Here is a 15,621-nt window from a genome sequence, read left to right on the forward strand (position 1 = left end):
TGTTCTTTTATTAATTTTTTCCTCTTAGGAGAGGGCTCATTAGGTCTCTCTTCCAAGAAAACACTAGTGGATCCTTCTATTTTTTTACCCTTATCCATAATAGCCTTCTTGTTTTATATCAGAGTATAACCTAACCTCTTTTAGACAATCAAATGTCTTGCCCCTACATTGGGAGTGAATGTCAATCTCCTCATAACCTCTTTGGTCTTATCTATATAAGCATCAATAAAAAATTGTTTTTCCTCATTCATAGTTTCCATTATTTTAGGAAAAGTAATCATGAGTTTATTGATTATATCTGCCTCTATGATGGCATTATCTAGAGGACTGTAATCTCCATCAAAACAATGTATAAACTCCAAAACCCTTGAGAAAACCCTCCACTTTTCTTTCTTGGTTTCTTGCTCTTGCAAGGAGAATTCATTTCTTATTATATCCTCAAGGTAATATGGCTCATGTTTTATTTTACCAAGCTTAGCTCTGTGCCTAAAAGCCAAGTCATAGAATCCCTAAGTGTCACAAAAATGGGAATGAGACACAACCATCTTATACTGGTCTAATATTTTGTAAAGGCATAGCCAACCACCTTTTGTAATCACAAATTGGTGAATTGAAGTGCAAGTTGGGAAAACTGACCCTCTTCCCTTTTTCACCAAATAATTTTCCTCCAATCCTCCTAGCTACCAAAAAAATGTAGCTACCCCTACCTTTAATGGTGTTTGGTAGGGAAATACATGTGGAGTTTCTCTGAAACCATAAATCCTAAAAATAGTAGAAACAAAGTATGGGATAATGTTTCCCCAATTATGTGATACTTTCAAACCAATAGGATTATCCATGGGCCTAACAAGACTTACCAGTGCCTTAGGCACTTTGGGATTGCCACTTAATAAAAGGCACCTCAATTTTGAAGCAAAGTACCTATCAAATTTGACAAAACTAGCTATTTTTTGCATCCCAAGTCATATCTGTACTCCATAACTAGACTGGCAGTGCTTCTCCATCCTGTTCTCTATTCAACTTCATTTCCTTACCAGAATATGCGACTCCTTTGAACAAAACCATATGCATCAGAAAAGAATAGTGACCAAAATTTTTATCTACCTTGCCTTTTGTAATCCCAACAAGGACTATGTGAATTTCTTCTACTAAATAGGAGGCAAAATAAAAAATAAAATCAACACCAAAAGAAGAAATCTGAATGATCATATACATAAAACTTATGGGCATAACATTCTCTTCATCTTCACCAAAAACTCTACACAGAGTCTTGTATGCCTCCACAACCTGGGTGTTGAAATACCCCTTTTTGAAAGGTTCCCTAGAGGATGCTGTGATTTCTAGGAAAGTTCCAATTGTGCCTATATGTGCCCTTAGTTCACCCTACCTAATTGCATCCTTCTTTGACAAATATTCCTTTTCTAACTCTTGTAGGTCAATGGGTACATGATATTTTGTTAATGGCTCCAGGCCAAATACCTCTAGAATTTCCTTAGGGCTGATTGTGATCAAAATCTCACCATCAATTCTTCTTACTACTCTAATTCTTGAATCATAATTTTTTGCAATAGCCTCTAAGAGGTTGTAGTCCACAAAGACACTAGGAACCACTAGCTTTCCCAAAAATAAAATCCAGACATTTGCATGAGGGGCAAATAAATTCCTTTCCAAAAACCATTTTTTGAACAAAGAAAGACCAATTTAAGAAGTTTTGGCATCCCTAACCCAATTCCAACCCATCTAAAATTTTGAGTCTAGGGTTTAATGAGGTTAAATTTTTCACTTTAACAGTTTCATTTGTGGATTCAGGTAGTAATTCAAGAAGATCATCATGGATATTCCTATCCAAATAGTCTTCCTAACCAGAGAAAACCATCTTTAGAGGCATACTAAATACAATTTATAGAAAACTAGATTACTATGAAGAGTATGGAGTGTAGGAACTTACTTGATTTTTTGCTTATTCTTCTCTATAATTCTGTGATGCTTTGTGAACAAAGTGAAATTGTTTCATGTTTTGATCAAGCCTAGCACAAATTCTTCATAGCTTATTCTATTTGGAAGCTTGAAATCTTGTTCACATGGGATGGAAATCACAAGATTTTCTACAATATACTCTATTTTCTGGTCACATGAGGAGCTTTCATTCCTCATAAATGAATTGTAAGGAAAATAGGGTGGCACCACCTTTTACCTTCAAAATTGCACCATTGATCCTAGAAAATCTAATGATCCAGGAGTGAAAATATGAATGACTCATTTTCCACTCACCATGATAGAAGTCAATCCAATGAAATTCCTCCACATGTGCTCTTCATTCATTGCTAGCAATATAAATTGGACCCACTAGTTCTTAAGGAAAGTTGCCAAGTCACTACATCGCTATGCATAAAAAGTGAGCATGTTGTCTATGTGACATAATGAAAGCTGTTGATTTCATTTCAATCTGATGGTAAGCATTTGATCCATGGTTCAATACAACTATGGTGGGTCCCTCCTTTGCTCCCTTTGGTCACTATATCGCTACACTTAAAAAGTGAGCAACTCCCCATAGTGACGAAGCGACAACCATTGATTTGAGCTTGATTTAATAGCAAGGAATCTGCATTAATTTTCATTTAACTATAGTGGGTTCCCACATTCTTTATCTTAGTTTCCATGTCATGTTGAGTAAATAGTGTGCAATTCTCCATAGTGACTTGGTGACGAATGTTGATCCATCTTTGATCTGACGATCACAAAATTCCATCTACCCTTTCCTTTTGAGTGTGGGTCCATATCATGTTGTTCTTGGAAATATCTTGAAATTTTTCCAAATAATTCAATATTTTAATCCCTTTTGTGACATCATAAGGTTGGGTCCTACTGTGTTCCATATTTTTAGGTTAGGCACTATTTCACTACTAGCAGGGCACAAGGACTTTTCGATCACGACATAGCGACCTCTCATGTTCTTGATAGTTCCAACTCACACATGTTTCTTTGCAAGATGCCACCATGTCAAGCTGATTATGTGGCTCATTTCTGACGAAAGGATTGTTGGGACCCACCCTTCCAATTGCTATCGCAAACCTATTTCCCATCAAGGTGCTATGTCACTTTTGGTGGGATTCCTTATTTTCTTGGCTATGACATAGCGACCTCCTAAATGTTGTTGAAAATTCAATGCCAGGAAGATATCCAATTTTCAATCATGATTACCATAATCAATGCCTCTAACAAGGTAATAAAAGTGCATAACCATATTATCACTTGAGAACTTTATAGTCACCGTCCTTTTCAAAAATCTTTCATCCTTTCTATTCTCCGATAAGGTGCTATGTTGCTGCCGATAGGGTGCATTCTTTTTCCAATCATGACATAGTGACCCATTGAAAAAATAAAACTCCAGTGACACCAATTTTAACTTGTTCCAAGTGGTCCCTTCTCCAACACTAACAATTCTAACATCAATCATGTCACCAAAACTTTGAAACAATTAACATTTTTGGTGTTGACTCTCAACTTTATGACACTGCCATTCCAATTCATGGTAGTCGCTATGTCACATGGGTTAAAAATCTTGCATTTCCTCTATGTGACATAATGACCAATGTAGATCTTATAGAAATCAAACGGTGTAAAAAACTTTGATAACAAGCATTGAAAAATGGCAATTTAAATGGGTGCCAAAGGAATATTCAATATTCAAAATAGCTTTGCACCCAATTAAAATTTAAAAAAGCACAAGACCTAGGCATAAAGCTTAGGGTTTAATAGGGTTTATCATAGGGTTTTTGTAAGAATTTTCCTAAGGGAAAAATTCAGCCAGGAACTAAGAACTCAAACACAAGCACATAGTAGACCAAAGAGAGAGAGTATGATCAAAATAACAATGTATTCAATAACTGGTTGAGAGTACACGAGGAGTGCCTGAATATAAAGGCCTCTGAGATACATCTAGAATGCCTCATAATCAGCACCATGATGTGTCATACAACCAAGTACATGTCCACTAGATATGGGTTATCCTCCATTAAGCACAGAAGTAAGTGCAATGATGTGAGGATAAGCCTACAAGGGTGTGACACACAAAATAGTGTTGTAGACACCATGTGCTAAAATAGAGTTGCATACTCCTGTGTTGTCTACATGACAACTCAAAAAGGTGTGCAAACTCCTAAGTGTTTGACAAATAAAAATAATAAAATAATACAAAATAATTAAATAATGCATTAACCTAAGTAAACTTAAGTAAGTGTAATAAGTAAATACTTATTTACACCAACACCCCCCCCCCTTAAGTGCAACTTAGGGGAATGCCCTTAAGCTTACGAACTAGGATGAAGATGTAGAATGGGTCCTAGCTACTAGGCTATGTTAGGTACCCATGTACATAATGAAAATTAAAATCTCCCATAAAACGAGAAAAGAGGGAAAACCTCATGGGAAAAACTCTCCCCGAAAAAGAGAGATAAAGAAGGATACATCAATGGATGGAGTAATCAAGACCCCCCCATTATGACATACATCCAATATATACATAAGAGAATAAGAGAAGGAAGAGAGACAGAATAGGCTCCCCCCCCAAAAGAAGAATCCCCACAAGTGAAAGCTGCTTTGATGAAGAAGTTGGTCCATGAATGTAGAATAGTGTTCCTCCCCTTAGGAAGAAAAAATGGCAAAGGTACACTCCTGAAGATGTATGGTGGCCTTGAAACCTGCTCAAGTATCCCTGTACTGATGTTGAAGTTCAGGCCTTCCAATTATGCTAAAAATAATGAATGCAAATCTGTCAAGGATGTTTGTTGAACCTGTTCCACTGAACCATCTATCTCCTCAACTAACAAAGAGACCTCCACTAATTTTTGTTCATAAGGATCCACAATCACACCAACCTATGAAGATTGATCATGTAGAGAATGGACATGAGGGTCAAAGTGAGCCCTCAGAACAATTGTAGAACAATCATCATCCATGAGAAGATGTATGTAGTCTATCTCCCAAGTCAACTAAAGTTGGAGTTGGAAGAGGAGATGTACCATGCTATGTTGGACCTTTCACTATGGCAATATAAGCACATGGACTAGACTGATGTGACCTCTCACTCCAACTGTTGATAGAACCCCACATGTCTGAACCTATTAAAGCACTATCGCTGGTGTCACTATCAGTTTCCACTATGTATGATGTGCAAAGAGGAGTAGAGGATAAGTTGGGAGAACTTTCCTCAAAGTGAACATCCTTCTCCACAAAAATATCATGTGTCTTTGGATCCATAAGTCTATAAGCCTTTACATTGTCTTCATAACTGATAAAGGTATAAGGCCTAGGTGTCGGTGCCTTGCAACTCCTGGAAGAAAGGTCTTCCCATGCTAGACAACTGAAGACTCTAAGGTGACTCACAACTAGTCTTTTGCCACACCATGCCTCAAAAGGAGTCTTGCCATCTAAGGCTAGATGAGGAGACCTATTAAGTATGTGAGTAGCACTACTAATGAGTTCAACTTCAAGTGTAGGATCAAGAGACTTGGCCTTTATCATGCAACTTGCCATGGTCTTGAGAGTCCTAATCCTCATAGTTGTAACATATGTCTTGTGCGTAGTGAATGTTGGTGAGTTTTGAAGATCAATCCCCTCAATTCTGCAAAAGTTCTTAAGTCTTCTATCAACATATATGTTCTCATTGTCCACCCTTAATACTTTGATGGCTTTCCTTGACTTGTGTTCAACATGAGTCTTGAAGTCTTGAAGCTTATGAACCAATTCATTATTATGATGAAGGAAGAAGACCCAAGTTGATTTCTAAAAGTCATCAACAAATGTAAGTAGTAGCCTTGGTTGACTGAAGTCACTGCAAAAGGTCCTACTAACACCATGTGAACTAGCTAAAGAACAACTGGAGCTTGATAAGACTTCCCTTTATCATACTTCTCATTGAGATTCATATCCACTGAACAAGATGAACACTCTCCCTTAGAAAAGTTGATATTAGGTAGACCTTTGACCATGTGTTTTGAGTAAAGTTGCTGAAGAGAGCAGAAGTCAAGGTGACAAAACCGCTCATGCCATAAGTTGATTTGTGAATTAGAGTGAGTTAACAAGGCTTGAGAAGGACTCTTAGGAATGAAGTGGGAGAAGGAGTAAAGCCTCTTGTCATTATTAACTTTCCCAACTGCTACCAAGGAATCATCTATGAGACTTCGCACCATCACTAAATTTGGAAGGAACTCAACCTTATGACCATCTCCAAGGTGAGTGATTTGGTTAAGTGATAGCAGATTGGAGCTTAGATTTGGAACATAGAGAACATATTTGAATTCCCCATCTTCCATTTCAACATGTCCTTTAACTTCAACTTCCATCTTAGTATCATCTCACATGAGGATGTGTGGTACCTTTGACTTCTTCAATGAAGAAAAGTCTTCCTTTGAAGAACCCATGTGGTAAGAGGTACCTGAGTCAAGTATCCATTTTGAAGAAGAATTTGAGTTTTCCATAAGTGCTTGACCTTTACCCTTTGAAGAGGTTGGAGTAGAATCCTTGGAAGTACCTGGCACTTGAATCTTTTTCTTCTTGAGTAGATTTTCTAACTCATCGATTCTTTTTGTCTTGCAATGATGCTCGTAATGATTTGGCTTTTTGTAGTATGCACAAAAGAGTTTGTCCTTCTTTTCATTACTTCCCTTTTTGTTTGATGAAGAACTGCCTTGTTGAGAGGAGGATTGTTGTGTCTCAGATTGTGTTTTCTACTTCCACTACTTCTTCTTCTTGTTGCTTTTTCCCCCTTGACTTGATTTGTGATCATCGCTAGCCACTAAGGCTTTGGTCTTAGATGACTTGAGAAGTCCAAAATCCACCAAGTGAGATTGTTCAACAATCAACATGTCTACAAATCCATCAAAGGAAGGTTTTTGGTAAGTAGATCCCATCGTCAACCTATGAGTATTAAAACTTGAAACAAACTTGGCATACTCAGAAGGTAGCTTCTTGAGGATGTGATGAATTAACCTATCATCCTTCATGGGATTTCCACAATCTTTCAAAAGTTCCCTATACTCATTGACTTTGATGAGATAATCCTGAATTGTGTCATAATTCTTAGGATCCAAGAGAAGTAGATCATCTGAAATCTGAAATCCCTTTTCTTCATCCACATTACCATACAACTGTTCAAGTTTATCCCAAGCTTCTTTAGATTCTAAAAATTTTTTAATGTGAAAGAGAAGATCCCCATGTACATAACTCTTGATAACACCTAAAGCCTATCAGTCTTGATTTTGCCAGTCAATGAGTTCTTTAGCATCAGTAGGTTTAGTAATTGTACCATCTACATAAAGACTATATCCTTTTTCCATTAATCTACTCCATGCAATATTTTTCCATGTAGAATAGTTGCATGAAGTTAAAGGAGGACATTTAAAACCCATGATGCATAAATGAAAATAGAATAAGAGAGAGACACAAAAAACATAGTACACACCCCACCTTTTCACTCAATCAAAAGAACCCCCCCAAAAGAGATGTCATTGGCACTTTATAAGTAGTGCTTTTACAATGAGCCACTTGTCAAAATGAACAAAGTGGACTTTTTTCTTTTGCTTTTACAACTACCTTATAAGGCTGAAATCAGTCACTTAAGCACTGTAGCTCATATTTACAACAATTTTGAAAAGAATCAAAGCATTACAATGCCAAAGAAGGCCTAATTCTAAAAGTGAGAAATTTGTCCACACAACCTTAGAATTTGACTTCAGATTTGGAAAGTAGATGAAAAACTACACACTTTCAAAAAAAAATAGAACCTAAAAAAGTGACCAGATGCGCCCGTACAAAGCTTTTGAAGTTGCAAAATGTAGGATTATGTTGGTATAGTCAAAAAAAAATGCAATTTCTAAAAAATTTGTGCACCAAAACTAGAAAAAAACACTACCACTAGAAAATTCAGGAAACTTTACGCAATTTCAAAAAAAATTGCACCTAAATCGGAGTCTGGATGTCCAAGTTACGAGGTCGCAAAGTTAGGTTGCCAAACTGAAAAGCAATCTAGAGAGGGGTCTAGAAGGAAAAATGCAAGCTTAAATTTGATGGTCAAATAATCATCACTATAGTTTAAAAATTCTTGATGATGATGGTCAAATGGTTGTCACTTTTAACACAGACAAAAGATGACACCAGCAAAAATTTCACACCCTGGACTGACGTGGCAGCTGACTGTTTTATCTGTACAATATAGAATGTGCATGTGGTCAAAAAGTATAGATTCCATGTGGCAAGTGGAAATCTTGGGTGCTTACATGGAAAAATAATTCACATGGTGCAGGGTTGACTGTCTACAGGCAGAAAATGAGCAACGGTACCTGAATCTTCAAGCCCTTGACGGAATATGCTCTAGCAGCCAAAAAAGAGGAGTACGATGCTAGAATTCAACAACAAGGTGCCAGTACCAAAAAATAGTTTTCTGGCATTGGAAATGGATGGCCAGTGGGATAATTAAACATGATTCACAGAGTCCTTTGACAGTGTGCCAAAAAATTGTAGCAGTGGATGGTGAAACAAAGGGCGAGAAAATTTGAAACCACTCCAAAAATTGGTGCCAAAAAATATTAAAACCCTTGCTAAAAGCCATTGAAATAGTAGTAGTCAAAATCTCCAACACTATGTAGGACTTCACTGGGATCACAGACATCAGATATGCAGCAGTTGCTAGAGATCGTCTCAAATGATGCCAGAGATCGGAGAACTGCCAGAAGGTTCCAACAAACACTGAAGATGCGCCAAATGTTTTCACAAAATAATCCCACATTCGCAGTGGGTTAGCACTCTACACTATTTAAAAGAAATATTCTATGGGTCTTTGATCAAAGGCAAGAGTGTCAGTTGTGTTGAAAGCCGCCTTGGATTATTGGGTTACGCCAAGTTTGTTACCGAATTCTTATGTGCCAAAAATTAGTGGCACAACCTGCGGTGTTGTGTGGTTGAAGGGACCTCTGATAACAAAACCCTACAATAAATAATAAAATACCTCCAAAAATAGCAGATTCGAGGTGTCACTACCTGGGTCTGCTAAAAAAAATTTCTCTGTTGGGCAAAAAAATTTTCGACAATGTGACAAAAATTAAATTGCAAAGAAATTAGAAAAAGCATATCTGAATAAAATCAATTGAATCTGTGAAAAAAGACCATACCCATACCACAAATCGGGCCTCTGGGTTTTGATTTGCAAAATTTTTTTTGCCTCATGGTCGAATTTGGGCCAAAGTAGCCAATTTTACAGTCAATTTTCACCGGTTCAGCATTTCGGACACAATGGCGAGGTCAGATCTAACTCTAGACACTCCCAATTTCTATAGCACTTCGAATTTGGGCTTAGGTGATGAAGCAAGCAAGAGGTCTCGAACGGCTTGTATGAGAAAATCTCCAAGTTGCTCTAATACCATGTAAGAATTTGCCTAAAGGAAAAATTCATCCAGGAACTAAGAACTCAAACACAAGCACACAATAGACCAAAGAGAGAGAGTATGATCAGAATAACAATGTATTCAATAACTGGTTGAGAGTACACTAGGAGTGTCTGAATATAAAGGCCTTTGAGATACATCTAGAGTGCCTCGTAATCAGCACCATGATGTGTCATACAACCAAGCACATGTCCACTAGATATGGGTTATCCTCCATTAAGCATGAAAGTAAGTGCGATGATGTGAGGATAAGCCTACAAGGGTGTGACATGCAAAATAGTATTGTAGACACCATGTGCTAAAATAGAGTTGCGTACTCCTATGTTGTCTACATGACTACTCAAAAAGATGCACAAACTCCTAAGTGTCTCACAGATAAAAATAATTAAATAATGCATTAACCTAAGTAAACTTAAGTAAGTGTAATAAGTAAATACTTATTTACACCAATAGTTTTAAAAATTTAAAATTGCAATAATAGAAAACCAAAACCTTAGTAGACAAGACACATAAATTATTCTAATTTTTATACCTAGAACTAGGAAATTTTATTTTGTAAAAATCAAACCAACAGTGGCTCTGTCTGGGCACATTGAAAACACGTGATTCAAATAAGGGCTTAGAATTCCTAGGAGAAGCAAACCACATACTTGACTTTCTTTAAATCCATACAACTTTGTGAGAGCAACAACAATAGGGACAAAACTATACTAAGATCAAAGGATATACAAATGTACAGAAAACCTAAAACTATTGTTCATGGATAAATCAAGTATTTCAATATAAATACTTCTTCAAGAACTGCCCATGAATTGGTAACTCAAAAATATTTCTTGATAAATCCTTCAGAAAATAAGAATCTTCTCCCCATGAAGCTTCAATTAGATAGGGACCCAACCAAATAGGGTCAAATTTTCCATGTTTTCCTTTTTCTTCAATTCTTGCATTCCACATGAGGACCAAATCTTCAGATTCAAACTTCGTACTCACTATTCTTCTGTCATATAATGTCTTGACTTTTAGTTGCAACTTTTGTTTCCTGAGAGATGCCCCTCTCCTGGTTTCTGCTATTCCTATAAGCTCATCCAACCTTTCTTGCATATCATTAGTAATATCTTCATCATACAACTGGATGTAAATATAGAGCCCTACCAAGTTATTCTGAAGCATCCTTGTCTAAATTCCATACACAATATCAAAGGGTGCTACACCAATGGCTTTCTTCATAGTCACTCTGTCAGCTCATATTGCTAATTGTAGCTTGGAATCCCACGCCTTCTTATTATCATCTAGATTTCTCTTAATAACTTTTAACAACCTTTTTTTAGTAGATTTAGTTTGTCCATTTCCTTTGCCATTTTGTTGGTGTTTTGAAATGCTACAGGTTTCAAATTACCCCAATGAGAAAATAGTACATCTAGGGGTAGCTAACTCTCATCTTCAACATACTATTCTAGATACTAGGCCAACTATAAAGCTAGATCCTTCTACTTTAGGCTCTACAAAACCTAGGTGGGTAGACCTCAGATTCAATTATTTGGTAAGAGTGCTAAAACATATTCTTAAATCTAACAAAGCAGATAAAATCCCTTAATCTCCTATAAACTCATGAGATAACATATATCTGCAATAGTTAAGTGTAAGATAATGAAATTCATAAGCTAAGTGAGGGCATCCTTTTCAGCTCTCCAACATTAAAGGGGGAAAAAATTGATTAATGTTGTTGATTTCAGCAAAAAACTCCAAATATGCAACAATAAGAACAAATGATCCTGTAGCTAATCAGTGCCTAATCTATTGGGTAATTCCATGAATCAAATACATACATCTATGATATTCGTGACATGTTTCATACACCTAGATATCAGATCTATCCTACCACTTTGTGAATCAGACATCAATGTTCATAAAGACCTCATTCTCATGAGATATCCTTCTCGAAATAACCAACAATCTTATCAAACACATCAAGCATTTACTCGGCCCTTTGTTCCAATAGCAAAACATATCTAACATACAACCTTAAAGAGATGCAAATGAATCTCAGTTCTTTGTTTCTAGACCACAAAAGATTGAAGATTACTGAGATAGAGATGAGAATTAGAATGAAACTAAAGAAATTCTTGCTCATTTGTATTCATTTCTTTGAAAAAATACATTCAAATGCATGAAATCAAAACATAAAACACCTAATAGATCTAAATTTTTTTTAATAATCTTCACTACTATTATTCATACAAGAGAATTATGCTAAAGGAAATTGGTGTCACAATTATGAGAACACATCAAGACTAGAACCCTAGTTTCACAAATCTAAGAAAACTCTAGATTGGAACACACATGGTATCACAACAATGAGTCATTTTTTCTTCAAAACTAGAACCTCTATAAAGAATGAGAAAGAGAATGATATAGAGAAGAGTGAATTCCCAGATCTATTATGCATTTGACATGTGTCCACTTGGAAAACATCTCCTGGAGTTGCAAAACCTCTTTTTTCTTCCTACTCCTTTGATATGATTTGGTTTTCATCAATATTCTATAACTGACCTGAAAAATATCTTTTCTAAATGATGAAAACTTTTGTGTCACCAAAAATCTGAAAGCCTCATGAAATGCTAGTAAAAATCTAAGTTTGAACTAACTGAAGGTAATCAAATTCGACCTTAACTACATTTTTACTATGTTTTACCAAGCCTGTAACTGTGTTTTCAATTTTCATCAATTTCACCAAGAAGGCCCAAATTTTACATTTTTTCCTATAACTTGAACCAGTGATTTCTTGTGTGAAAATAAACACCATAATCAGAAAGCTTGTCTTCTCCCAATTTCAGCAATATATAATATGCCTATGTTCACTTATCAAAAACCCCCTGAAAGTCATTTTGAAAATCAGTACCCCCTGCTATGGCTCTGGTTTGAACTTTAAAATTTCAAAAATTTAAAATAATTTCTAAAGTTCAAAATTTAGCCAATATGCCTCTTTACATTTAAAAATCTATACATGACCTTTGGAGAAAAGATTTTAAAATGACATTTTAAAATCATTTTATTTTTTGCCCTTACCTTGTATTTTGGGTCAACTTGCTTTGACTGAGTTGCCACATGGCAGCATCTGATTATCTCATTTTTTGCTTTGTCATCTTACCCCTCCAACTAGGTGCCACATGGCATCATTTTATTTTTCCTTTTCTTTTCCACATCATCAGGCCTTATCACTATGCCGCATCATCGATCACTATGTCACTATCCTAGTCATCATTCTACCACATCATTAGTGACATAGCGACCTTGGGACACATGTCATTCTTCACCACATCAGAACCTCAGAAAGTATTCCATGTCTAAAGCCTCTACCACATGTCACTTTCAAACTCATCCACCTCACCACCAGCTATTGTCTAGTCACCATCCACCTCAACCTGATAGGTCACTACCACATCACCTAGCCTCCATGTCACCAATCCACCTTAGTTGGTCACTATGTTGCTATGTTTATCTAGTGAGAAACTTCATTTGATGACATAGTGACCACCACAGGATCATCTACTTGTCACCATCCTCTAAGTTTAGTCTAAGATTCACTATTGCTTGTTCATGTGTCTTGATGATGTCATCATCCTTCATCTGCATGTTTGTTCAAAAATTGTTTGAAGTATCAAATTTTGAGGTCTTCCGACCAACCATGGGTGGGCTCCAACACACAAGCCTAGTGGCTTCTCCAAAAGGCATCTCTCTTTAGACATTATGGTTATTGAGCATTATTGTATTTACACACTTCAATATGTCTTCTCCTATTGAATGTGAGACTTTGTTTTTCCTTTGTTTTCCCTCTACATCCTTGCATTTTCTCCTCCTAAACAACTTCCTCTTTGACTGTAGCTCCTTTGTGGTTTGCAAAGTCAAATGTTGATGAAGTCACCCTCTCAAAACATCTTCACCAAATTCAGTATTTTCTAGCACTAAATCTATGAATGCATCATTGCAACTTAACAAAAAAATGTTCCCTTTGAAATTTTCCTTTTAGCCACTTAAGCTTAGAAGGATTCTTGAAGATCTTTATTAAAGATCTATGAACTTGAAAACTTCCAACATCTTCAACTAGTTGTAAAGGATAAAATTGATTCTCTCTATAGCATAGATCTGTAGGCGTAGACACTGTTCTAAACTTGATAAAGTCAGCAACAACCAATGCTATCCTTTGAGGATTCAATGTGTTGACTGGTGCTACCTCGGCATGGATTGTTTTGTTGTCATACATCATCTTCTCCATAAACAAACATCACTCAATTCAATGCTGCAATACTTCAACAACTTGGTCTTTGGTGGTATCTCCATTACAATTCTTCCCTTATTTTGGTATGAGTTGCTCCTTGCTTATCCCAATCAGCTTCCTCTACATGGAGCTTTCCTTTGCACGAAGTGTTTTATGAGGACTACCTCCCCTATTACAAAACATTCTGATTCTACACATGAGTTCTCTCTGAAAGACACCTTCTCTTCATACACTGCCTTCTCTTCACATGTGGAAATCCTTAGTTTCATGGAGGAAAAGCATCTTCTCTTTATTGCATAAATTTGTTTCCAGATGGTGGGTGGCTCCAGTATTTTGATTAGAAATTCTTTTAAAGAAATGCAGCTTACTGCTCCTCACTTGTTCTATTGGCATATCAACATTTGCTCCATCTATGCTAGTGTTTTTTGACTTGTCCACCCATAGCTAAGATGATTGAATTGTATCTTTTAGAGCATGAAAAACCCCCAGAATTAGCCTTTGAAGTGGACCTCTCAAAAATTGTATTTCACATTGATGATTTCCCAGGAAGTTATTCATCTCTCTAAAGGCTCCAGTCTTTATTAGATCAAGTTTGGGTTCATGTGTGGAAAGAAATGACCACAAATTTTTTTCATATATTTCCTTGGATCCCTTTCTTTCTTTAAATTAAGTAAATGATTAAGCATTACTCAACAGATGAAACAACTCCTTGACCAAATAGAGATTGAACTTGATGATAGAAGGCTAGGGTGTTGTGACCATGCATTACAAACAAATGTAAATTTGTAAATGGAATTTGTAACCAAATAATAATTGCAAGCTTTATATGGTAATATAGAGGAATCCATGATAGGACTGTATTAGTAAACAACTCTGCATATAGAAAACATCCATAAACTACCCAATAAATTAGCATATGTTCTTGTTCTTTCATGTCTTTCTTCTCAATGGACTTGAAATAGGAGTATACAGGATAACCAATACCTACAATACAACAAGCTATTTGAAGCACAATATTGGAACTCACAAGACTCAAAAGCAGCCTGATCCCAATCTCATCAGTCAAAAGATATGTGTTGGGCCCCAAAGTGGGTCTGGCCAAAAAAAATTTCATTTTCAAATAACTTGAACTAGCAAATTGATCTATAAAACATCTAATACTGATTTGATGAAGAATCAATCAGTTTGCATCACTTTTTTTAACTTTATAAAACTTATTTCACCTCTTTCTTCAATTGTGATTTTTGCGTTAGGAGGTCCTTTAATTGGCCTTATAAACTTATCGAAATAGATAACTGGGCTCTGGAAACTGACACACTAATTCTTTGTTTTGTATACTCTTACCCTGTCGAATCTTTTCTTATCACAAATTCTTAGTCAAAAGATATTGACTATCAAAGTTACCCCTTCAAAATTTCCTGCAAGAAAACATGTCAGAAAATAATAAATCGTGTTCAGATTTGGCTTTGAAAACTAGGCAAACTAACACTTGGGGAGACAAAAATTGGAGTGTTGGTTCACTGTCACAAGGAGAAAATAAATTTGGGATTAGGGCTCATGATGAATAACTGGGCACATTTGGCGAGCATTCAAAGTGGGCTACTCAAATTTGCAGAATGGAAACACTAATAGAAAAGCAATTTTTTTAAAAGGAATTGACTTGGGAAAGTGTGTAGATGGATTCATCAAGACTTAAAAATTGGCAAACTTGAAGTATTTTTAGAGGAGAACATAGTGGTACATTACATTTGATCTCACCTATCATGAATTTTAAGATATGACATCACAAATAGGGGTACCGACAAACCTACATTTGTTGACACTAGTAAAACTTTACAAATTGTATTTGGAATCATGTTCAAAAACTGATCAAACAGATTCATCAAAAGCACAAAATTGAAACAT

The 15,621-nt window shown here is 36.1% G+C and overlaps 1 pseudogene; it reads right to left on the reverse strand.

Moving 5' to 3' along the window:
* Positions 1-8,091: 8,091 nt before the first annotated feature.
* LOC149564224 (uncharacterized) lies at positions 8,092-14,830 on the reverse strand (annotated as a pseudogene).
* Positions 14,831-15,621: the final 791 nt, after the last annotated feature.

This window comes from Cupressus sempervirens, chromosome 4, assembly GCF_028749045.1.
Source record: "Cupressus sempervirens isolate cs-2001-9-10 chromosome 4, ASM2874904v1, whole genome shotgun sequence".
Lineage (NCBI taxonomy): Eukaryota > Viridiplantae > Streptophyta > Pinopsida > Cupressales > Cupressaceae > Cupressus > Cupressus sempervirens.